The following is a 27,074-nucleotide window of genomic DNA, read 5'->3' as shown; positions in this document are numbered from 1 at the left end:
GGCCAAGAAATCTTCAATTTATATGCTTTGTGTATAGGTTGGCCCCCTTGATTTTGAGGGTAACAGAAAGAGGTATGGACTTCAAAAACATATCAATAAATCAAGAAATGTCTGAAATGAAAAGGGAAATTGTTGAATGGAAAAAGGAACACAACCAATTACAAAGAAGTGAGTGAATTCAGAAAGGAAAATGCAGTATTAATTAGGGAAATTGAAGAAATGATAAAGGAGTTAACTATAGTAAAAATGATAATGAAAAGCTGAAAATGATGACACAAATAAAAATGAAACTTTGTTGAGGGAAGTTAATGAGAAGATCTTAATAGAACCAGGCAAAGCTGTTGAAAATATATATATAAAAAAACATGATGGAAATTAAAAACCAAATAAAGAATATAAAACCAAAAAAATACTATTTAAAGAAATGGAGAACTAATAAACAAAAATACAAAGGATACTGTGATAAAAGTAATGAAAAAAAAGTTTGGGTAAGAAAATTGTATTGTAATTTATGGTATTAATGAAAAACATGGACTAATCAGGTTCCAAAGGGAAAAAGAAGAGAAGAATATAGTAAGGGAAATACTAAAAGAAATACAGGAGGAAGGACAAGAATTTGAAAAGGAAATAGAAGAAATATATAGAATAGGAAAATATTCTGAAGAGGAAGAATAGACCTCTCAAAGTAAAACTAAATTTCCAGAAGATAGTGGAAGAAATATCAAATGCAGCAAAAATTTATGGATAAAAAAGGAACTAAGTGATGAGGAAAAAGAGAAAAAAAAAAAAAAGATGAAGCTAAGAAAAGAAAGAAAAAAAGAACAATGAAAGGAAGGAGTGTTTTTGGAGAGTAATGGATTTGAGACTGAGGAAATGGTACATTAAGGAAAAGAAAACACAGGAGCAGAAAAGGAAAAAATTAAAGGTAACATATATCAATATACCGTATATTTCCACATATAAGACGACCCTAAAATCCAAAAATTCACCCCTTAAAATTGGGGGTTGTCTTATACTACCATTATAAAAATCAGACCTTGAATTCTACGTGAGATGACTTGGTAGGCTAGCCTGTGGATAACCACAGATACACAGGAAATGATTCACATTATGATAAGAACTGGTAATAAAGGTAATTAAACCATATTTACCTTATATATTATTGGCATATCTTTATAGTAAATTGCAATTGTTAATAAATTCGAGGAATAATTCTATATTAATGAAATTACGGTACTTTTAATGGTCTCACTAAACGTCGACCAACGCCGACCAAAGCCGACCAAGCCCAAACAATGACAGCTTTTGCTCAAATGCATAATTTTATATAGAAATTAGCATATGGTTGCATTATTTGACCAATTTTCTTTAAAATGTGTGATTTTCATGTAATTTGATCAGAGAAAAGTTACGTTTTTATCCTCTGCAAAATTACCAAAGTCGACCAAACACAAACAATGACGGCTTTTGCTCAAATGCATAATTTGATCGGCTTTGGTCGGCGTTGGTCGACTTTGGTAATTTTGCAGGTGATAAAAACGTAACTTCTCTTTGATCAAATTTCATGAAAATCATACATTTTAAAGAAAATAGGTCAAATAATGCAACCAAATACTAATTTTTATATAAATTTATGCATTTGAGGAAAAGCCGTCATTGTTTGTGTTTGGTCGGCGTTGGGCGACTTTGGTAATTTTGCAGAGGATAAAAGCGTAATTCCTTTTTGATCAAATTACATGAAAATCACACATTTTAAAGAAAATAGGTCATATAATTCAACCATATGCTAATTTTAATACATAATTATATGGATTTGAGCAAAAGCTGTTATTGTTTGGGTTTGGTCGGCTTTGGTCGACTTTGGTTGACGTTTAGTGAGACCGCAACCTTTTTCTTTCGCTAACTTTTCAGTAATTTTTAAGACTGAAAATAACAATTTTGGATTACAGTACATAAAACATTTATTTATCAATAAAAAATATATTACAGTAGTTGCATTTAAAACAGAAAATTTAAAAATTATAAAATTATAAAACTTAATTTCTAATCATCATCAATATTACACATCAAACGTATTTCTAAAACCTTTATTTTCAATAAAATTACATCACATTTAAAACTTAAAACATTGTAAAACTTTATTTCTTTATTTATTTATATAAAACCCTTCAAACTCGTCACAATCATCACTCTGTTTCGAAAAGTTGTTCGAACATATCACAAGATTCCTCAAATATGCCGTCATTGTAGGGTTCCCAGTCCGGTTCCGGTGAGTCGACTTCGGCTTCGTCATCACTTTCATACAATAAATCATCTTCAGTGCCATCCATGGCATTAGAGATTCTAAATTTTTTAAAAGATTTTACGATACTTTTGACCTTAACACTTTCCCAAGCTTTAATAACAAACTCGCAGAGAACATCAAGTGATGCACTACGCATAGTTCCACCTTTTGTAAATGACATCTCTCCATTCGTCATCCACTCGTTCCATTGATACCTAACGTTATCTTTAAACGTCGAACTAGGAACGTAAACAAATCGTTTTTGTTAGTTGACGTGTGTTCTCAGAAAATCATGATACATGATTTGCTTTGTTATTTCATTTATTTTGAATTTATAAGGATACAGTAAGTAATTTATCTGGTATAAGGATACAGTTAAGTAATGAGAAAGAAAAGAGAAAAAGCGGAAAAAAACAGCTGATAAACGTAATCAAAACAATTCTCTTTGTACGGTAGGTTTGATACACTGATGCTTTTGTAATTTAGCAGTCGTCTTATACTACCGATATGAGATAAATTCATAAAAATTTGCTCTAATTTTGTGCCCCGTCTTATACAGGGTGGGGCACGGAAACTTCCCGATTTGGGGATTGAATTATAAAGTGTTTATACTTCACAATTCTTTATTCTAATTTTATGCCTGTCACACAACATGGGAGATTTACTTTTACACAGTTCTAAAAACAATATCTTTTAAATGTCCACCTCCATTGTCAATACACTGATTCAGACGATTTCGGAAGCTTTGGTCTACTCTCTCTAGCATGGTGAGTGGTATATTGGCTATTTCAGTACGAATGGCATTCTGTAGGTCTTCCAGGGTCTGTGGACAGTAGTTATAAACCAGGGATTTGAGATAACCCCACAGGAAATAATCACAGGGGGCTAAATCAGGCGAGCGGGCTGATTTCCCTGAGAGAAGACTTAAATTGGCCAGCGTGCTCGCCTGATTTAGCTCCCTGTGATTATTTCCTGTGGGATTATCTCAAATCCCTGGTTTATAACGACTGTCCACAGACCCTGGAAGACCTACAGAATGCCATCCAAACTCAAATAGCCAATATACTGCTCACCATGCCAGAGAGAGTATACTTCCGAAATCGTCTGAATCGTCTGAATCAGTGTATTGACAATGGGGGTGGACATTTAAAAGATATTGTTTTTAAAACTGTGTAAAATTAAATCTCCCATGTTGTGTGACAGGCACTAAATTAGAATAAAGAATTGTGAAGTGTAAACAATTTATTATTCAATCCTCAAATCGGGAAGTTTCCGCGGCCCACCCTGTACAAAGGTCGTCTTATACACGGAAATATACGGTAGGTTGATTATAGGAATAAATTAACTAAATTACTATCTAGAACAAGAAAAACCATATATAATGGGGATTGTGGAGACAAAATTGAAAGGATCATTACCACCAAATAGTATAGGGCAAGGCTTATACAATTGTTGGATCAGAAACAGAGAAACAAAACAGGGTGGAGGAGTCATGTTACTAACCAAGAAAAAGATAAAAGCGACAATAGTCACAGGAGGAGAGAATAATGTGGAGCAGACTGATAAGAGTTGAGGGTAGAGATATGAAAAATAGAAAGTATGCAGTGATTTATGTCCCGCCTAAAACTCACACATGGAATTAAAGTGAACACTCCAAAATGGTGGAAGACACAAGACAAATGCTAAATGAAACTCTAAACAAAGAAGGAAATCTGGTAATTATGGGTGATTTTAACTTGAAAGAAATATGTTGAAGAAATGACTATGATAGGTGGAGATCATTGGGGAAACGTACATACATACATATACCAAGGCTTTTTCCCCCTTACAAGGGAGGTAGCCAAAAAGGGAAAGGCATAAAATCATTCCCACCCATTCCATCCCTGAATACACTCCACACCCCTCCACCCTCCCTCTTATGTGAGCACCTCCTGGATGACGGGTCATCCCTGCACCTTGTCCACTGCCCTGGGTCAGAAGCAGTGTCGCAAGACACAGCACATCCACAGCAAGGCCGCTTCATCAAATCGGCGACCCCCCACTCTCCGTCCCCCCATTGGATAAAAGGAGAAGACGGGGAGAAACCCTTCGAGCTGTGTCAACTTTTGCTCACACATACTACCTCATCCCCCACCCCGCCGCCCATTCCACCTCATGCAATCACAGCATCATCCATATACAACCATTCTCCATTCACCCCTGTCTTCTGTCCTCTCCCGTCCTTCCTCAACAGACATTCCCCTCTTCCCCAAAGCCCCTTCACCCCATCCATCCACCTCATCCTAGGACGTCCCCTCATGTTCACTCCCTCCACATCTGCCTTCCATACCTCTTTTACTAGTCTTTCTTCACTCATTCTTTCCATGTGTCCAAACCATCCTAATGTTCTTTCATCATCCCTATCTCCCAGCTCCTTTTCCACCCCTGTTCTCCTCCTCACCTCCTCATTTCTCACTCTAGCCTAGTAACCCCCATCATACTTCTCAGACACCTCATCTCAAACACATTCAAACTCCTTATCTCTTCTTCTCTTATGTTCCATGTTTCTGCCCCATACAGTGCTGTTGGCGCAATCACTCCTTCATACAGTCTCCTCTTAGCATCCATTCCCAAATGTCTATTCCTCATTACACTCTTTAATCCACCAAGGCATTTACTCGCTTCTCTCAATCTACATTCTACCTCCACCTTCACTCCACCTTTTCCTGCCACATTTGCACCCAAGTATGTAAAACTATCCACTTCCTCGAGTTGCTCTCCCTTAATGCTCACTTCCAGTCTACTGCCATTTTCACCCCTTGTACATCTCATCACCTTACTTTTACCCACATTTATCTTTAGCTTTCTTCTATCACATACTCTCCCAAACTCTGTCACCAACTTCCTCAATCCCTCCTCCGATCCTGCCACAAGCGCAGTGTCGTCCGCAAATAACATCTGGCTCACCTCCCACTTTTCTCCATTTTCTTTAACCATCTCCAATCCCTTGCCCACTACCATTGTATTTACCTCTCGCACCACCCCATCCATGTATAAGTTGAACAGCCAGGGCGACATAACGCATCCTTGACGAAGTCCCACCTTTACCTCGAACCACTCACTCTCTCCATTTCCAATCCTGACACAAGCTCTACTACTCTCATAAAAACTCTTGACAGCTCCTAGAAGCTTTCCTCCTATCCCGTATATCTGCATAACCTCCCACAGTGCCTTTCTGTCTACCCTATCATAAGCCTTTTCCAGATCCATAAAAGCCCAAAAAACATCCTTCCCCTTTCCTATAGCTTTCTCACATATCTGTCTTACCACAAAGATCTTTATCTACACAACCTCTACTTGTCCTAAATCCACACTGTTCCTCACCAATTACTCCTGTTCTCTCCTAATCCTCTCAATCAAGATCCTCCCATAAGCCTTCCCAACTACACTTAACAAGCTAATCCCTCTGAAACTACTGCATTCACACTTTTCCCCTTTTCCCTTGTAAAGAGGAACTATACAGGCACTCATCCAGTCCTCCGGCACTCTACTCTCTCCAGCAAACATCAAATAACCTCACCAACCAGTCCACCATCACTGTACCTCCCTTTTTCAGACATTCTGCATGGCATTCATCCAGACCAGGTGCCTTACCTGTTTTCATCATCTTAACAACTGCCTTCACCTCATCCTTCCTTATTTTTCCTCCATTCTCCTCACTCATCACTGTCATTTTCTTAGCATTTCCCACTGCAGCTATCTTTCCTTCCCTATCCTCCTTCACAATTAGCAACTCCCTAAAATATTGTTCCCATCTTCCCCTTACTGCCTTCTCTTCCATTATCATCTCTCCATCTGCACCTTTTACCTTTTCTTCTCTACTTGATTCACCTCCTCTTCCTCTCTTAATTTCTTTCCAAAACATCTTTTTATTACTTTCAAAATTTTCTGTCATACTCTTACCCCATTTCACATCTGCTCTCCTCTTTGCCTACTTTACCTTTATGCCTTCTCTTTTTTATTTAGGAATGTGCCCTGTGGGGCTACAAGGAGAAGGATGCCTAGTCCCACTCCCCGTCCCTTTCTTCTCGCCTCTTATGATCCAAGTGGAAATACTTGGTGGCAGTATTCTTTTCCCCCACCACAGGGAATTCCCCCATCACAGAAAAAGAATACAGGGGTCCCTCAAATAACGCGGATTCGAATAACACGGATTCAATCATACACGGATTTTATTTCAAAACCATCTCAAATGTAGAGAACCGTTTTAAAATTCGCGCCGAGTCGGGCACGCATATGCACACACGCGGCAACATCGCAAACAATTTTACCACCCTAACCTGTTAAAGTGTAATGTTTCTTTCATTTGGAACACAACTAATAAGTCTGATAATGACTGCGCTTGTCGTGTCTTAATTTCTCTTATGAGGTTGTTGTTGTTGTCGTTCCCTAGACTGTCTGTCCGAGCAGTCCCGTCTCCCCAAGGAAGGCCACAGCCGAAACTGGGTTTTCCCACAAATCCTTTATAGAGTGTATGTTGTGTTGTTTGCGTGCATGATTGTGTATAATGCAGTCTTCCATTATGTGTTGTATGGTATGGGGTGAAGTGTTACATCCTGGGCAGCTGTTCACAACACGGTCGTCCAGCCTCTTCTGGTAGCTTAGAAGTGCTGGGTGGTGACCGCATCGCAGTCTGGCCAAGTGGACTCTGTCCTTACGTGGGAGAGAGGATTCAGAAGGGTGGATATCAGGGGGTCTGGCATGCAGCAGTGTGTTGTCTTTCAGTGTGTTAATGGAGCGGTGAGTGATATGATTATGAATATGTTTCCGGAGGCTGGTTTTTGGTGGTTGTGGAGGAAGAGAAGAGAGTATCTGTGAGTAATAAAGGTCTATGGGTGTAGTTTTAATGTTTCTTGGTGTGTGTGGGTGTTCTGCTATGTAGTGTAGCGGGTGTGATGTGTTTGTGGTGGCTGCAGCAAGTGTTTGTGTGCCTCTCATGTCGAGGTGGTCCTTGACTTTGAGGACTTTTGTTTCATGGTGTAAATGGTCTGTAGGTGATGTATTTGTGCAGCCTGTACTTGTTTTTAGGGCTTTGTTTTGTATGATTTGAAGGGTGTTGTGGTGTGTCTCACTGAGATTAGGAGCCCATGCAGGACTCGCATAATTCATCACTGAGCGTATGCATTGTTTGTATATTGTTATATTAGTTTCTTTGTTTTGTCCAAATGTTGTTCCAGTGATTGACTTAAGTGCGTTAAGTCTAGGTGTGCATTTGTTTTTTATGTTTGTGAGGTGTTGTTTGAAAGACATGGATGTATCGTATGTTACACCAAGAATTTTCGGTGTGTTTGTGTGTGGTATTAGAGTGTTGTTGATGTAGAGATGAGGTATGTATTTGTGTTCTTTTGTCCAGTTGGTGAGAAGTGTTGCTGTAGATTTGGTTGGAGCTATTTTGAGTCTGTTTGTGATGAACCATGTGTTGAGTGTGTCAAGGTAAGGCTGGATTATTTCTGCAGCTTTGTCTGTGTTACGATGTGTGCATGTGATTGTTATGTCGTCTGCGTAGGAAGAGATTTGTATTTCTGAGGTGTCTGGCGTGGGTAAGTCATGCATGTATAGATTAAATAATGTGGGGGATAGAACTGAGCCCTGTGGTACTCCGTTCTTAATGTTTCTGATGTGCGATGATTGGCCATTATATGACACATGAGCATTCCTGCCTGCCAGATAATTGGCCAGCCATCTTTTGGTGTTATTGTGCATGTCTGTGTTATATATTTTATTTGTTAGGTTGTGGCGGGGGATAGCATCAAAAGCTTTACTAATGTCCAATGTTATAAGAAGTGTTCTGTGGTGGGGCCTATCTGAATTGATGCCATCTAAAATTCTTTGTGTGAGGTTTGTCAGAAGAGTGTTTGTGGAGTGTAGTGGCCTAAAACCGTGTTGTGAGTCAGCAAGGGGAATATATGGTGTGACAAGTTTAAGTATTAGGCGTTCAATGACTTTAGAGGGGGTGCAGAGAAGTGTGATTGGGCGGTGCGATGTTGGGATTGTTGGGTCTTTGTTCGGTTTTGGAATGGTGATTATTTTACCATGCTTCCAGATGTCGGGTATAGTGTTGTGTGAATAGCTGTAGTTTGCAATGTTTGTGAGTGCGTGTATACCTTGTGGTCCAATGTGTTTTAGGTGGATGTTGCTTATGTTATCAGGGCCATAGGCAGATGAGTGCTTGAGACTATGCATTATGAGTTTTGTCTGACTGTCTATGAAGGGTGTATAGTCTGAGTCTGTGGGAAAGTCTTTCTTACGTCGAATGGTGCGTCGGTCGTCAGGGTGAGATGTAAGATGGCTCGTCTGTGCAAAATGACGTATGAGTGCGTTTGCTTGTTGTTTGTTTGAGGGTAGATTATCTGTTGTTGTGATTATTGCTGCGTGAGAGCGTGTAGTGTTAGTGTTGGATAGTGTGATGCTGTTGAGTGTTTTGTACAATTTGCTGGTGTTTGTTTTGTGATCAAGTGTATTGATAAAGTTTTGCCAATTTTGTGTTTTTTGTTCATGTATTTTATTGGCAATCACAGTGTTTAGTGTTTGTATTTGGTCTGCTATGGTTTGAGGGATAGGTGTGGGGGTATCGTGTTTAAGTGTGTCACGTTGTCTGATGAGGCCTTGGATTTCTGGTGTGAAGTTGTGTGATTTTCTGTTGCCTCTAGGGATGTATCTCTTGTCTGCGTTTTGTATGATTGTATTAAAAGCGTGCACAGCATTGTTTATGTTTGTGATTGGTGTACTGTTAAGTGTTTCAAAATGTTGTTCTGTCTCTTCATTAAAGGCTTCCCAGTTAGCTCTCTTGTAATTGGTGTAAGTGTGTCTGTGGCCAGCTGGGGTGCATCTTGTTTTGGTGGTGATGATGATTGGAAGGTGGTCAGAACCAAGGGCTCCGACCACTCTCCATGATGTTGTTGGGGTTAGGCAGGGGGAGCAAAAGGTGATATCAGGAGAGGAGGGAGTGTAGAGGGCTTGGTATGGGATATGTGTATGATTATGCGTGTTGTTCATGATAGTCAATGAGTCGAATTGAGTCTGTATATCAAGCCCTCTGTCTGTGTCAGGGTTGTCGACAAACCAGGCAGACGACTTGGCGTTGAAGTCACCACCCATGATCAGGTTGGGGATTGAGGTTAGTTGGCTGAGTTGAGGTCTGAAGGTGGTTGGAACTGTGGGGGATGATTGGGGGGGAATGTACATGTTAACTATTGTTAGTGTTGAATTGTTGCCTGTGCGGATACGAATGGATTGGGTTTCTGTTGTGTTATCTGTGGTAGGGAGGAGAATTTTGGTTGTGGCACTTGTGTCCACAAAACAGATGGAATGGTGGATCAGGGTGATGAGTCCACCGCCATGAGGTTCTTGTTACTGGCGGTGGTGGTTTGGGAGATCAAAAACAGACATATACACGCTTACACACATGTAGACACGCACATGTAGACACGTGTTAGACAACCAGTGTATGTTGTGAATGCGCGTGCGTGTACACACAAATACGAACAGACACACGCACGTACATGCTTACTTGTACATGTTAACACAGACGCATACATGCACACACACACACACACACACACACACACACACACACACACACGCCACACACGCACGCCACACACACATACATACGCCACATACACACACATATACATATGCCACACACACACACAATGTGTATACGCCACATACACATATGCATATACGCCACATACACATATGCATATACGCCACATACACATGTATATACGCACAAACACATACATACGCCACATACATACACCACATACACACGCACACACACACACTTCATCGGATGGACGGCGTAGAGGACGTTCTGAAGAAAAAGTGACATTTTCGTGGATCTCAAAGCAAAGGAAGTAACTTTTGTATTTACAGGGGGGGGAATTGCTCGTGGTGTAGTGGGAAAGTGAGGAAAAAGGAGAAGGGGAGGGATTACTGAGGGAAATGGAAGGAAATGAGGAAGGAGAGGACTTGGTCCAGGCAGGTAGACGCCATATAAACAAAAGAGGGCCGGACCAATTTAGTGACGACGAAGGGTCTAACAAAAATGTAAAGATTAGAAACATAGATATGAGTAGCACAATAGAAGGTGAGGATAATAATTTCCATGGATTTAAGGAGGGGGGGGGGAGGATACCAACCTCCCCCAACTGGCAAGACTCGAAGAAAAACTTGAACAAATGACTGAACATTGGGAGAGTAGGTTCGGTAGAATGTCAAAAATGGCTGAAAGGGTTGAAAGATTGGAAGCACTAGAGAAGGCAAACAAAAACTTAACTAAGGAAATAGAAGAAATAAAAAGACAGTTAAAAGAAGTAAAAGAGGAGAATGAAGAATTAAAGAGGAATAATAAAGAAAACAAAGAGGCCATAGCTAAAGAAGCTAAGGGTTGGAAGACAATCCAAGAAAACAGTAAAGTTGCATTTACTGACATGATTAAACAGCAAATGAAAGAACAAACTGAAGACTCAGTTATTAAAGTGATGAGACAAAAGGAGAATATAGTAAGAGACTTAGCAGATAAAAAGAAATGTATAATTATATTAGGAATGGAAGAGAAACACAACCCAGATAGAACCACAAGAATCAAAGAGGAAAATGAAAAAGTAAGCAGATTACTAGAATTAGTTCAGGAAGATGAACCTGAAATCATGAAACAAATTGAAGAGATGTATAGACTTGGAAAGTATAGTACAGATAAGACCAGACCAATTAACCCCTTCCATACGGTGCCGCACACGTAGGCGTCATGGGGAGCGAGTGTATTCGCGAGGCTGCCATATCGGCGTCTTGATTATATTTATTGTAGTCGCCCCTGTGTTTTTACATTCTCTAAAATGTGCCCTGAATCCCATTCTCTGTGGTATTCAAAATTCGCGGGTGAAAGAGAGAACGATCGATATAAGCGGTGACTATATTTTATGATGCGAGTATTATTACGACACGTCGTACGGCTGGCATTGGCTGCTGCCACCGAGATCTAAGTCCATGACGCCTACGTGTGCGGCACCGTATGGAAGGGGTTAAGATTAAATTCAGGTCACAAACGACGGCAGAGAATATCTTATCCAAAACAGGGAAACTAGCAACAAGTGAACAATATAAAAAGGTATGGATAAAAAGGGAAATGAATAAAGAGGAAAGAGAGGAGGAAAAAATGAAAAGACAACAAGCTAAGGGAAAAAACGAGAACAGAACAGAGTCAGAAAAAGAGAGATTCTATTGGAGAGTAGTGAATATTAAATTAAGGAAATTCGAAATACTAGAGAAAAACAAAAGGGAAACAGAGAATACAATGGAAGTGGCAGAAAACTAAGAGTGTCTTACACAAATATAGATGGATTAATTACAGGATTGAATGAGCTGAATGATTATCTGAAGGAAAAAGAACCGGACATAATGGGAATTGTAGAAACGAAATTAAAAGGTCCACTACCACCAAACAGTGTAGGAAATGACGCATATAATTATTGGATTAGAAACAGAGACAAAGCAAAGGGGTGGAGTTATGTTCCTGACTAAGAAGGATATAAACGTGAAGAGTGTCACATATGGAAAGAATACAGTAGAGATGATTATGATCGAAGTGGAAGACAGAGATAAGAAGAGCAGAAAGTTTGTGATAAATTATGTGCCTCCAAAAACAGCCTTGTGGGAAGAGAGTGAACATAAAAGTATGTTAGAGGACACAAAGATAGCATTAAACAAGATAATGGAAGATGGAGGAAGAATAGTTACGATGGGCGACTATAATTGCAAAGAAGTCTGCTGGGAAGAGATGACAGTAAAGGGTGGAGACGGCTCATGGGGAAATGTTATACTCGAGATGATTACTGACCATACAATGAAGCAATGGATACAGGAGAACACTAGGTATAGAAATGAAGAAGAACCATCAAGACTAGACCTAATAATCACATCTGAACCTAGAATAGTAGAAAAGATTGAATATAAAACACCAATAAGTAAAAGTGACCATATACTGATTGAACTGGAACTAAATGAGGAAAAATACATGAAAAGAAATGGACAATATAGAAAAGGAAGAATGATGTATGAAAAAACAAACTTTGATAAAATAAGAGAATTCTTTCAAAAACAAAACTGGGAAGGAATATACAAAGAAGAAACAACAGTGGAAGAGAAATGGAATATTTTGACAAAAATTTACAAAAAATGAGTGGAAAAGTATGTCCCAAGACAAAAACAAGAAAAAGAATATGTAAAGTGCTGGTACAACAAAAGTTGTAGGGAGTTAAAAGACAAAAGAGACAAAGCCTGGACCAGATGGAAAAAAGACAGAAGACCTGAAAAATGGAAAATATATACTTGTTATAGAAATGAATATGTACAAGCGTGGAGAGAGGAAAAGAGAAAATATGAAAAAGATGTCATAGAAAAATGTAAAGATCAACCAAAACTATTTTACAGATTTGTAAACAGCAAACTGAAAAACAAAAGATTTGGAGAAATTAAGACAAGGAGGAGTTGAATACACAGAGGAAATTGAAATGGCGGAAATTATGAACAAGCATTTTAAATCGGTGTTTACAAGGGAGAACATACAACCTGAAGAGATCAAATGGAAAGAGAAAGTCCCCCCCATGAAAGAAATAGAAGTAACAAAGAATGAAATATTGAACCACTTGAGTAATCTTGATATCAGAAAATCTCATGGACCAGATGAAATAGCAAACTGGATTTTGAAAGAATGCAGGAATGAACTGGCAGACAAAATACATAGCATAATAAACAGTTTCTTGAAAGAAGGAAAAGTCCCAGAAGATTGGAAAAAAAGCAAATATAGTACCTATATATGAAGGGGGAAATAAAGAAGACCCTACCAACTACAGACCATTCTCTCTAGCAAGTACAATATCAAAAATATGTGAAAGAATTGTCAAAAGTAGATGGGTAAAATATTTAGAAAAAACAACGTGCTAAATCCAAGGCAATTTGGATTAAGACAAGGACGATCATGCGTCAACAATTTAATATGTTTCTATTCAAGGCTAATAGATATAAAAAAAGGTTTTGACAAAGTACCACATAAGAAATTGCTTAAGAAATTAGAAACTGAAGGAGGAATACAGGGCAAACTGCTTAAATGGATGGAAAACTTTTTGCAAGAAAGAAAAATGAGAGTAGTGATAAGAGACAAACACACAAAATGGGATGAAGTAATAAGCGGTGTTCCACAAGGAACAGTTCTGGCCCCGATAATGTTTGCTATATATATTAATGATATGGATGACGGAATTTAAAGTTATATGAGCTTCTTTGCAGATGATGCAAAACTGTAAAAAAAGTGAACACGGAAGAAGATTGTGAGTCACTACAGAGTGACCTAAATAAAGTACAGGAATGGAGTAAGAAGTGGGAGATGGAGTTCAACACTAAAAAGTGTAGTATAATGGAATTTGGAAAAAGCAAAAACAGAATAACAGGATCATATAAATTGGGAGAAGAAGGAATAAAAAAAGTAAAAAATGAGAAGGACCTGGGAGTCATTGTTATGAACAATATGTCACTTGAGAAACATATAAATAAGATTTTTGGAGAAACTTATAACTTAATAAGAACAATCAAAGTGGCATTTACATACCTGGATGAAGAAATGGTGAAGAAAATTCTAATCACTCTGATAAGACCAAGATTGGAATATGCAGCAACGATATGGTCACCAAGTACAAAAAAAATGTATAAAAAAACTTGAAAGAATACAAAGAGCAATTACAAAATTGGCACCAACACTCTCAAAACTATCATATGAAGAGAGACTAGCAAAACTTGAGCTACAGACACTAGAGCAAAGAAGAGAGAGAGGAGATTTGATAGCTATTTACAGAATCATGGAAGGCATAGAAATTATTGATAGAGAGAATCTGATAAAATGGGATGATAGAAATACAAGAGGACACGGAAAGAAAATCAAGAAAGACAGCTATAGAAGAGATCTCAAAAAGAACAGCTTTCCTCACAGAGTAATAGACAGTTGGAACATGTTAGATGAGAAAGTGGTGTGTGCAAAAACAATACATGAATTTAAAAATAGTTTAGATAAAATGAGATATGAAGACGGGACACCACGAGCATAGCTCCCCTTCCCGTAAAATACAACTAGGTAAATACACACACACACACACACATGCACTCACACACACACACCCTTTCAACCGAGTGGACGGCGTGAACTGGTGTTCCAAAGAAAAAGGAAAAACTACATGGATCACAGCATTCAGGAAGTGGCTATTGTATTTATAGGGAAGGGGAGTGCTCGTGAAAAAGTGGGGAAGTGATAGGGAAGGAGAAAGGAAGGGATATTGAGGGAAATGGAAGGAAATGAGGAAGGGGAGGACTTAGTCCAAGAGTCTAGACGGTTGATAAACAAACGTTGAATGGACGACTTGGATTTAGATGTGGGGACTAACAAAATTGTAAAGATCAGAAACATAGATAAGAGCAGTTCAATGGAAGGTGAGGATGATAATTTCCAAGGATTTAATGAAAGGGCGGCGAATACCAACCTCCCCCGGCTGGCAAAACTGGAGGAAAAACTTGAAAAAATGTCTGACAACTGGGAAGTTAGGTTTGGCAAAATGACAAAAATTGCCAAGAGATTTGAAAAATTGGAAGAACTAGAGAAGGCGAACAAAAATTTAACTGATGAAATAGAAGACCTAAAAAGACAGTTAAGAGAAGTAATGGTGGAGAATGAGGAATTGAAGAGGAATAGTAAAGAAAACAGAGAGGCCATAACTAAAGAAGCTAAGAATTGGAAGACAACCCAAGAAGACAATAAAGTTTCATTCACTGACATAATCAAACAGCAATTGAAAGAACATACTGAAGACTCAGTTATAAAAGTGATGAGACAAAAGGAGAATATAGTAAGAGATTTAGCAGTCAAAAAGAAATGTATAATTATATTAGGAATCGAAGAGAAACACAACCCAGATAGAACCACAAGAAACAATGAGGAAAATGAAAAAGTAAGCCAATTACTAGAATCAGTTCAGGAAGATGAACCAGAAATTATGAAGTAAATCAAAGAGAAATTTAGACTCGGAAAGTATAGCACAGATAAGACCAGACCAATTAAGATTAAATTCAGGTCACAAACGACGGCAGAGAATATCTTATCCAAAACAGGGAAACTAGCAATAAGTGAACAATATAAAAAGGTATGGATAAAAAAGGAAATGAATAAAGAGGAAAGAGAGGAGGAAAAACAGAAAAGACTTCAAGCTAAGGAAAAAAACGAGAACAGAACGGAGTCAGAAAAAGAGAGATTCTATTGGAGAGTAGTGAATATGAAACTAAGGAAAGTCGACATACAAGAGAAAAATAAAAGGGAAACAGAGAACACAATGGAAGTGGCAGAAAACTAAGAGTGTCTTACACAAATATAGGTGGATTAATAACAGGATTGAATGAGCTGAATGATTATTTGAAGGAAAAAGAACCGGACATAATGGGAATTGTAGAAACAAAATTAAAAGGTCCACTACCACCCAACAGTGTAGGACATGATGCATATAATTATTGGATTAGAAACAGAGAGAAAAAGCAAGGGGGTGGAGTTATGTTCCTGACTAAGAAGAATATAAACGTGAAGTGTGTCACATATGGAAAGAATACAGTAGAGATGATAATGATGGAAGTAGAAGACAGAGATAAGAAGAACAGAAAGTTTGTGATAAATTATGTGCCCCCGAAAACAGCCTCGTGGGAAGAGAGTGAACATAAAAGTATGTTAGAGGACACAAAGATAGCATTAAACAAGATAATGGAAGATGGAGGAAGAATAGTTATGATGGGCGACTTTAATTGCAAAGAAATCTGCTGGGAAGAAATGACAGTAAAGGGTGGAGACGGCTCATGGGGAAACGCTATACTTGAGATGATTACTGATCATACAATGACACAATGGATACAGGAGAACACTAGGTATAGAAATGAAGAAGAGCCATCGAGACTAGACCTAATAATTACATCTGAACCCGGAATAGTGGACAAGATTGAATATAAAACACCAATAAGTAAAAGTGACCACATATTGATTGAACTGGAACTTAATGAAGAAAAATACATGAAAAGAAATAAACAATATAGAAAAGGAAGAATGATGTATGAAAAAACAAACTTTGATAAAATAAGAGAATGCTTTCAAAAAGAAAACTGGGAAGAAATATACAAAGAAGAAACAACAGTAGAAGAGAAATGGAATATTTTGACAAAAATTTACAAAAAAGGAGTGGAAAAGTATGTTCCAAGACAAAAACAAGAAAAAGAATATGTAAAATGCTGGTATAACAAAAGTTGTAGGGAGTTAAAAGACAAAAGAGACAAAGCCTGGACCAGATGGAAAAAAGACAGAAGACCTGAAAAATGGAAAATATATACCTGTTATAGAAATGAATATGTACAAATGTACAGAGAGGAAAAGAGAAAATATGAAAAAGATGTCATAGAAAAGTGTAAAGATCAACCAAAACTATTTTACAGATTTGTAAACAATAAACTGAAAAACAAACAAGACTTGGAGAAATTAAGACAAGGGGGAGTTGAATACACAGAGGAAATGGAAATGGCGGAAATTATGAACAAACATTTTAAATCAGTGTTTACAAGGGAGAACATACAACCTGAAGAGATCGAATGGAAAGAGAAAGTCCCCCCTATGAAAGAAATAGAAGTAACAAAGAATGAAATATTGAACCACTTGAGTAATCTTGATGTCAGAAAATCACATGGACCAGATGAAATAGCAAACTGGGTTTTGAAAGAATGCAGGAATGAACTGGGAGACATAATACATAGCATAATAAACAGTTCCTTGAAAGAAGGTAAAGTTCCAGAAGATTGGAAAAAAGCAAATATAGTACCTATATATAAAGGAGGAAATAAAGAAGACCCTAACAACTATAGGCCAGTCTCTCTAACAAGTACAATAGCAAAAATTTGTGAAAGAATTATCAAAAGTAGATGGGTAAAATAGTTAGAAAAAAAACAATGTGCTAAACCCAAGGCAATTTGGATTCAGACAAGGACGATCATGCATCACCAATTTAATATGTTTCTATTCAAGGCTAATAGATATAATACAAGAAAGAGATGGATGGGCTGATTGTGCATTTCTAGACCTAAAGAAAGGTTTTGACAAAGTACCACATAAGAAGTTGCTTAAGAAATTAGAAACTGAAGGAGGAATACAGGGCAAACTGCTAAATTGGATGGAAGACTTTTTGCAAGAAAGAAAAATGAGAGTAGTGATAAGAGACCAACACTCAAAATGGGATGAAGTAATAAGCGGTGTTCCACAGGGAACAGTTCTGGCCCCAATAATGTTTGCTATATATATTAATGATATGGACGAAGGAATTGAAAGCTATATGAGCTTCTTTGCAGATGATGCAAAACTACTGAAAAGAGTGAAAACAGAAGAAGATTGTGAATCACTACAGAGAGATCTAAATAAAGTACAGGAATGGAGTAAGAAGTGGGAGATGGAGTTCAATACAAAAAAGTGTAGTATAATGGAATTTGGAAAAAGCAAAAACAGAATAACAGGATCATATAAATTGGGAGAAGAAGGAATAAAAAAAGTAGAAAATGAGAAGGACCTGGGAGTCATTGTTATGAATAATATGTCACCTGAGAAACATATAAATAAGATTTTTGGAGAAACTTATAATTTAACCCCTTCCATACGGTGCCGGACACGTAGGCGTCATGAGGAGCAAGTGGATTCGCGATGCTGCCATATCGGCGTCTTGATTATATTTATTGTAGTCGCCCCTGTGTTTTTACATTCTCCCAAATGCGCCCTAAATCCCATTCTCTGTGGTTTTCAAAATTCGCGGGTGAAAGAGAGAACGATCGATATAAGCGGTGACTATATTTTATGATGCGAGTAATATTACGACACGTCATACGGCTGGCATTGGCTGCTGCCCGCGAGATTTAAGTCCCGTACTGAAGTGGTTAATAAGAACAATCAAAGTTGCATTCACATACCTGGATGAAGAAATGGTGAAGAAAATCCTAATCACCCTGATAAGACCAAGATTGGAATATGCAGCAACGATATGGTCACCAAGTACACAAACATGTATAAAAAACTTGAAAGAATACAAAGAGCAATTACAAAATTGGCACCAACACTCTCAAAACTATCATATGAAGAGAGACTAGAAAAACTTGAACTACAGACACTAGAGCAAAGAAGAGAGAGAGGAGATTTGATAGCTATTTACAGAATCATGAAAGGCATAGAAATTACTGATAGAGAGAATCTGATAAAATGGGATGACAGAAATACAAGAGGACACGGAAAGAAAATAAAAAAAGACAGCTATAGAAGAGATTTGAAAAAGAACAGTTTTCCTCACAGAGTAATAGACAGTTAGAACATGTTAGATGAGAAAGTGGTGTGTGCAAAAACAATACATGAATTTAAAAATAGTTTAGATAAAACGAGATACGAAGACGGGACCCTACGAGCATAGCTCCCCTTCCCCTAAAATACAACTAGGTAAATACACGTACACATACACATGCATACGGTTCTCGGTATTTAATATGGAAAGTCAGCATACGTGGATTTGGTCATACGTGGTAATTTTAGGAACCTTACCCCTGCGTTATTTGAGGGACTCCTGTACTCAGAGAAATGGTACAGGACAGCAACAAGGTGTTGGGGGACAGCATAACGGAGGGACAGTCGTGGTATAAAAGTGTCATCATTTCTCTATGAACAGAGTTTTCCTCTATCATAGACAAAATGATGTGTGGCTCTGGTCCGTAGGGGCGCCCCATATAGGCCCTAAAGTATCAACTGCATGCTACTTTGCCACAATAACAAGCAGCCATTACCTGAGACGGGGAAACATATTACTGGAAATTACCATTGATTACACATTGACACAATGGGTTAAGGAAAATTAAACAGATATAGAAATAACGATGAACCTCTGAGATTGGATTTGATATTCACATCAGAACCCGAAATTGTGGATAGAATCAAATAGAAGATGCCATTTGGAAAAAGTGATCATATACTATTGGAACTAGAATTAAATGAAACAACTATAGAAATAAATGAAAAACACAGAAAAGGAAGACTAATGTATAACAAAACATATTTTAGGAAACTTAGAAAATTCAAGAAGCAAATTGGGAAAAATTTGATAATAAACAAAAGTGGAAGAGAAATGAGCAGTTTGGAAAGAAATCTATAATGAAGTGGACAAGTATATACATACATACATATACCAAAGGCTTTTTTCCCCTTACACGGGGGTAGCCAAAAAGAAAAAGGCATAGAAATCACTCCCACCTATTTCATTTCCCATATATTCCAATCCCCTCCACCCTCGTCCCTCCTATCTTGGTACCTCCGGGATGACGGGTCATCCCTGCATCCTGTCCACTGCCCTGGGTCAGAAGCAGTGTCGCAAGACATAGCACATCCATAGCAAGGCCGCTTCATAAATTCAGCAACCCCCCCCTCTCTGTCCCCTCATGCAAAAAAGTAGAAGACAGGGAGAAATCCCTTCGGGCTGCGTCAAATATCTCATACATACTTCCTCACCCCCCATCCCCCACCCACTCCCCCTCATGCATCACAGCATCATCTATACACAACCCTTCTCCATTCACCCTTATCTTCTGTCCTCTCCCGTCCTTCCTCTACAGACATTCCTCTCTTTTGTAAAGCCCCTTTCACCCCATCTCATCCTAGGACGCCCCCTCATATTCACTCCTTCCACCTCTGCCTTTCACACTTCTTTTACTAATCTTTCTTCTCTCATTCTTTCCATGTGTCCAAACCATCCCAATACTCTTTCATCAACCCTATCTCCCAGCTCCCTTTCCACCCCTGTTCTCCTCTTCACCTCATATCTCACTCTATACTTGTCTTTCTTTAAAGAAAGTAAAGAAAGACAAGTATATACCTAAACAAAAACAGGAAATGGTGTACATAAAATGCTGGCACAATAAAAAATGCAGTGAGTCAAAAGACAAAATAGATAAAGCCTGGAAAAGATGGAAAAAAGAAAAAATCTGATAAATGGAAAATATACACCAAACTAAGAAATGAATATGTAAAATTGTGTACCGTCTGGGGTATTGGTTGATTGTTATTGTGGCAAAGTAGCATGCAGTCGATACTTTAGGGTCTATATGGGGCGCCCCTACAGACCAGAGCCACACATCATTTTGTCTATGATAGAAGAAATTCTGTTCATAGAGAAATGATGACACTTTTATACCACGACTGTCCCTCCGTTATGCTGTCCCCCAACCCCTTGTTGCTGTTCTGTACCATTTCTCTGAGTATTCTCTTTCTGATTGGGGGAATTCCCTGTGGTGGGGGAAAAGAATACTGCCACCAAGTTTTCCCACTTGGATCGTAAGAGGCGAGAAGAAAGGGACGGGGAGAGGGACTAGGCATCCTTCTCCCTGTAGCCCCAAGGGGCAAATTCCTAAAAATCAAAGGAAAGGCATAAGGGGTGCTGGAGGGCCTCGGGCCAGCACCCTAAGGTTTGGGTCTTTTAATGTGCGTGGATGTGGTACAGATGAGAGTAAAAGGGAAGAGATAGGTAGTATGTTTGTGAGAAGAAAGTTGGATGTGTTGGCTTTGAGTGAAACTAAGTTGAAAGGGAAGGGTGAGTGTAAGTTTGGGAGTGTAAGTGGGAGGTTATCAGGAGTGAAGAGAGGGCGAGGGAGGGAAGGGGTGGCTATTCTAGTAAGTGAGGAGATAGGTAAAGGGGTAGTGGAGTGGAAGGAGGTTTCCTCAAGGATAATGTGGATGAAGGTGAAACGGGGAAAGGAGATGTGGGTCTTTGTAAGTGCATATGGGCCGGGCAGTGAGAAGAACATGGAAGAAAGGGAGGCCTTTTGGATAGATTTAAATGAGTGCATAGAGGGTTTAGGAAGAAATGTCAATGTAATAGTACTGGGAGACCTTAATGCTAGGGTGGGAAATGGTCCAATCGATGGAGTGGTTGGGAAGTGTGGAGTTCCAGGAAAGAATCGTAGTGGAGAGTTGATGGTAGAAATGTGTCTAGAAAGAGAGTTGATGATAGCAAATACAGTGTTTCGGAAGAAAGTCAAGCATAAGTACACATGGGAGAGGGTGGTGGAGGGAAGGGTGGTAGATAGAGCGCTAATGGATTATGTAGTGGTAAATAGGATTATGATAGGAAGAGCTAAGGATGTACATGTGCTAAGGGGAGAGGGTGGGGGGAATATCAGATCATTTTTTGGTGGAAGGTAAGCTGAGAGTGGAGGATAGATGGAGAAGGAGGAAAGGGACAAAAGGTAGGGAGGTTCTTAGAGTGAACTCCTTGAATGAAAAGGAAAAGGAGAAGGAGTACGAAAAGAAGCTGAAGGAGGAGTGGGAGGGAGTAAAGGATAGAGCAGAGATGGGTGTGGAGGAGGAATGGGGATGGTTCAAGGAGGGAGTCTTAAAGTGTGCAAGGATGGTGTGTGGAACAAGAAGGACAGGGGGAAATAGAAGAAAGGGTAGTGAATGGTGGGATGAGGAAACAAAGAAGGTTGTAGAAGAGAAGAAGCGAGCATTCACAGATTGGTTACAAAAGAGGACAGGGGAGTCATATGAAACGTACAAAGAAAAGAAAAGAGAAGTAAAGCAAAAGGTAAAGGAGGCAAAGAGGAGAGCAGATGTGAAATGGGGTAGGAGTATGACAGAAAATTTTGAAAGTAATAAAAAGATGTTTTGGAAAGAAATTAAGAGGAAGAAGAGGCGAATCAAGTAGGGAAGAAAAGGTAAAAGGTACAGATGGAGAGTTGATAATGGAAGAGATGGCAGTGAGGGGAAGATGGGCAGAATATTTTAGGGAGTTGCTGAATGTGAAGGAGGATAGGGAAGGAAAGATAGCTGCAGTGGGAAATGCGAAGAAAATGAGAGTGATGAGTGAGGAGAATGGAGGAGAAATAAGGAAGGATGAGGTGAAGGCAGCTGTAAAGATGATGAAAGCAGGTAAGGCACCTGGTCTGGATGGATGTCATGCAGAATGTCTGAAAAAGGGAGGTGCAGTGATGGTGGACTGGTTGGTGAGGTTATTTAATGTTTGCTGGAGAGAGGGTAGAGTACCGGAGGACTGGAGTAGTGCCTGTATAGTTCCTCTTTACAAGGGAAAAGGGGACAAGTGTGAATGTAGTAATTTCAGAGGGATTAGCCTGTTGAGTGTAGTAGGGAAGGCTTATGGGAGGATCTTAATTGAGAGGATTAGGAGAGGAACAGAGGGAGTAATTGGTGAGGAACAGTGTGGATTTAGGACGGGTAGAGGTTGTGTAGATCAGATCTTTGTGGTAAGACAGATATGTGAGAAAGCTATAGGAAAGGGGAAGGATGTTTTTTGGGCTTTCATGGATCTGGAAAAGGCTTATGATAGGGTAGACAGAAAGGCACTGTGGGAGGTTATGCAGATTTATGGGATAGGAGGAAAGCTTCTGGGAGCTGTCAAGAGTTTTTATGAGAGTAGTAGAGCATGTGTTAGGATTAGAAATGGAGAGAGCGAGTGGTTTGAAGTAAAGGTGGGACTTCGTCAAGGATGCGTTATGTCGCCCTGGCTGTTCAACTTATACATGGATGGGGTGGTGCGAGAGGTGAATGCTAGGGTAGTGAGTCAGGGATTGGAGATGGTTAAAGAAAATGGAGAAAAGTGGGAGGTGAGCCAGCTGTTGTTTGCGGACGACACTGCGCTTGTGGCAGGGTCAGAGGAGGGATTGAGGAAGTTGGTGGCAGAGTTTGGGAGAGTATGTTATAGAAGAAAGCTAAAGATAAATGTGGGTAAAAGTAAGGTGATGAGATGTACAAGGGGTGAAAGTGGCAGTAGACTGGAAGTGAACATTAAGGGAGAGCGACTGGAGGAAGTGGATAGTTTTAGATACTTGGGTGCAAGTGTAGCAGGAAAAGGTGGAGTGAAGGTGGAGGTAGAATGTAGATTGAGAGAAGCGAGTAAATGCCTTGGTGGATTAAAGAGTGTAATGAGGAATAGACATTTGGGAATGGATGCGAAGAGGAGACTGTATGAAGGAGTGATTGTGCCAACAGCACTGTATGGGGCAGAAACGTGGAACATAAGAGAAGAAGAGAGAAGGAGTTTGAATGTGTTTGAGATGAGGTGTCTGAGAAGTATGGTGGGGGTTACTAGGCTAGATAGAGTGAGAAATGAGGAGGTGAGGAGGAGAACAGGGGTGGAAAAGGATTTGGGAGATAGGGTTGATGAAAGAATATTAGGATGGTTTGGACACATGGAAAGAATGAGTGAAGAAAGACTAGTAAAAGAGGTATGGAAGGCAGATGTGGGGGGAGTGAACATGAGGGGACGTCCTAGGATGAGGTGGATGGATGGAGTGAAGGGGGCTTTGGGGAAGAGGGGAATGTCTGTTGAGGAAGGAAGGGAGAGGACGGAAGACAGAGGTGAGTGGAGAATGGTTGTATATGGATGATGTTGTGACTGCATGAGGAGGAATGGGCGGGGAAGTGGGGGGTGGGGTAGTATGTGTGAGTAAATTTTGACGCAGCCCGAAGGGATTTCTCCCCGTCCTCGCCTTATATGCAAAGGGGGACGGAGAGGGTGGGTCGCCGATTAAATGAAGCGGCCTCGCTGTGGATGTACTGTGTCGTGCGACACTGCTTCTGACCCAGGGCGGTGGGCAGGGTGCAGGGATGACCCGTCATCCAGGAGGTGCTCAGATGAGAGGAAGGGTGGGAGGGGTGTGGAGTGTATTTAGGGATGAAATGGGTGGGAGTGTTTTTATGCCTTTCCCTTTTTGGCTACCTCCCTTGGAAGGGGGAAAAAGCCTTGGTATATGTATGTATGTATGTATGTATGTATGTATGTGTAGGGAAGAAAAAAGAAACTATGAAAATGACATAATAGACAAATGTAAGGATCAACACAAATTATTTTATAGATATGTAAATGGCAAACTAAAGAACAAACAGAAAATACTTAAATTACCGTCAAGGTAATAGAGAATACACAGAGGATAAAGAAATGGTGGATATTATGAACAAACATTTCAAAACTGTATTCACCAAAGAAAAAGGAAACCCACAAAATTGTGAACAAAGAAATGAAGTAAGATTTCCCCCAATGAGTGAATTAGATGTCACTCAGAATGAAAAAAGGAATCAAATACTAAAGCTTGATATTAACAATTCACATGGCCCAGACAGAGTTGCAAACTGTATACTAAAGGAATGTATAGATGAACTAAAAGGAAAAATATGCAAAATAATTGAATGCTCAAAGAAGGAAAATTAACGGAAGACTGGAAAAAGGCCAATATATAAGGGGGAAAATAAGGAATACCCAACAAATTATAGACCTGTGTCCCTAATGAGTACATACATATACCAAAGGCTTTTTTCCCCTACATGGGGGTAGCCAAAAAGAAAAAGGCATAGAAACTACTCCCACCCATTCCATTTCCTATATATTCCACTCCCCTCCACCCTCCTCCCTCCCTCTTATCTTGGCACCACCTGGATGACGGGTCATCCGTGCATCCTGTCCACTGCCCTGGGTCAGAAGCAGTGTCGCAAGACACAGCACATCCACAGCAAGGCCGCTTCATAAATTCAGCGACCCCCCCCCCCTCTCCGTCCCCTCATGCAGAAAAGGAGAAGACGGAGAGAAATCCCTTTGGGCTGCATCAATTTTTTTTTTTTTTTCTTTCTCATACATACTTCCTCCCCCCCCCCCATCCCCCACCCCATCCCCCTCATGCATCAAAGCATCATCTATACACAACCCCTCTCCATTCACCCCTATCTTCTGTCCTCTCCTGTCCTTCCTCTACAGACATTCCTCTCTGACGAAGTCCCACCTTTACCCCAAACCATTTACTCTATTTCTAATCCTAACACAAGCTCTATTACTCTCGTAAAAACTCTTGACTGCTCTTAACAGCTCTCCTCCTATCCCATATATCCGCAAAACCTCCCACACTGCCTTCCTGTTTACCCTGTCATAAGCCTTTTCCAGATGCATGAAAACCCAAAAAACATCCTTACCTTTTCCTATAGCTTTCTTACATATCTATCTTACCACAAAGATCTGATCTACACAACCTCTACCTGTCCTAAAACCACACTGTTCCTTACCAATTACTCCCTCTGTTCCTCTCCTAATCCTCTCAGTCAAGACCCTCCCATAAGCCTTCCCAACTACACTCAACAAGCTGATCCATCTGAAACTACTACATTCACACTTGTCCCCCTTTCCCTTGTAAAGCAGAACTATACAGGCACTCCTCCAGTCCTCTGGCACTCTACCCTCTCTCCAGCAAACATTAAACAACCTCACCAGCCAGTCCACCATCACTGTACCTTTCTTCAGACAATCTGCATGGCATCCATCTAGACCAGGTGCCTTACCTGCTCTCATCATCTTAACAGCTGCTTTCACTTCATCCTTCCCTATTTCTCCTCCATTTTCCTCACTCATCACTCTCATTTTCTTAGCACTTCCCACTGCAACTACCTCTCCCTCCCTTTCCTCCTTCACATTTAGCAACTCCCTAAAATACTCTGACCACCTTCCTCTCACTGCCTTATCTTCCATTATCATCTCTCCATCTGCACCTTATACCTTTTCTTCTCTAGTTGATTCGCCTCCTTTTTCTCTTTTAATTTCAGTCCAAAACATCTTTTTATTGCTTTCAAAATTTTCTGACATACTCTTACCCCATTTCACATCTGCTCTCCTCTTTGCTTCCTTTATCTTATGCTTAGCTTCCCTTCTCTTTACTTTGTACTTCTCATACGATTCCCTCGTCCTACTTTGCAGCCAATCTATGAATGCCTGCTTCTTCTCTTCTACACATTTCTTTGCTTCCTCATCCCACCACTCACTACCCTTCCATCTTTTTCCTCCCACCCTCCTTGTTCCACACACCATCTTTGCACATTTTATGACTCCCTCCTTGAACCATCCCCATTCCTCCTCCACTCCTAGTTACAAAGGATTACAAAGGCGGAGCATGCTGACAGGAGACCTTTTGATCCATATCTAGGTCGGATGCAAAAAAAAAAAATCATATTAATAATAAAGTAATAAATAAAAATTATGATAATGTAAATAACAAATAAAATACATAAATAAATGCATAGGTATAGTTAAATAATAAACAAACAGGTTAAAAGTAAATAATAATAAATTTACATATAACTAATAATAAATGAAAATCAGACAGAGAAATGATAACAAAACAAAAACAAATAATATAAGATAAATTATAATCATTACAGCATCTTACTTAGGTATTTATCTAAATGATTCTTAAAGCTTCGAACTGAACTACATTGCACTACCTGTGCAGGAAGTTTATTCCATTCATTAACTACACGGTTGGCAAAGTTGTTTCTACCTACTTCCAAATTGAATCTATTTCCGGACAGTTTGAGACCATTGTTTCTTGTCTGATTCTCATTCAATGTAAAAATTTGGTCACTTTTGATGTTGTCAATTCCCTTTAGAATTTTAAAGACCTGTATCAAGTCACCTCTGAGTCTATGCTTTTTTTAGGGAAAACAGATTCATATTTCTACTCTATCCTTTACTCCCTCCCACTCTTTCAATTTCTTCTTAAACTCACTCTCCTTTTTTTCCTCATTTAAGCAGGTCACTCTAAGCACCTCCCTACCTTCTACCCTTTTCCTCTTTCTCCACCTATTCTCCACTCTCATTTTACCTTCCAC

The 27,074-nt window shown here is 39.4% G+C and overlaps 1 protein-coding gene across 6 annotated transcripts in view; it reads left to right on the top strand.

Moving 5' to 3' along the window:
* Mms19 (MMS19 nucleotide excision repair protein) overlaps positions 1-27,074 on the top strand; it is a 514,253-nt gene that overhangs the window by 265,359 nt on the left and 221,820 nt on the right. The window lies entirely within an intron of this gene.

This window comes from Oratosquilla oratoria, chromosome 19 (assembly GCF_046742065.1).
Source record: "Oratosquilla oratoria isolate Oo_2021 chromosome 19, ASM4674206v1, whole genome shotgun sequence".
Classification (NCBI taxonomy): Eukaryota; Metazoa; Arthropoda; class Malacostraca; order Stomatopoda; family Squillidae; genus Oratosquilla; species Oratosquilla oratoria.
The sequence above is the reverse complement of the archived record's forward strand: the minus strand, read 5'-3'. Positions and strand labels throughout refer to the sequence as shown.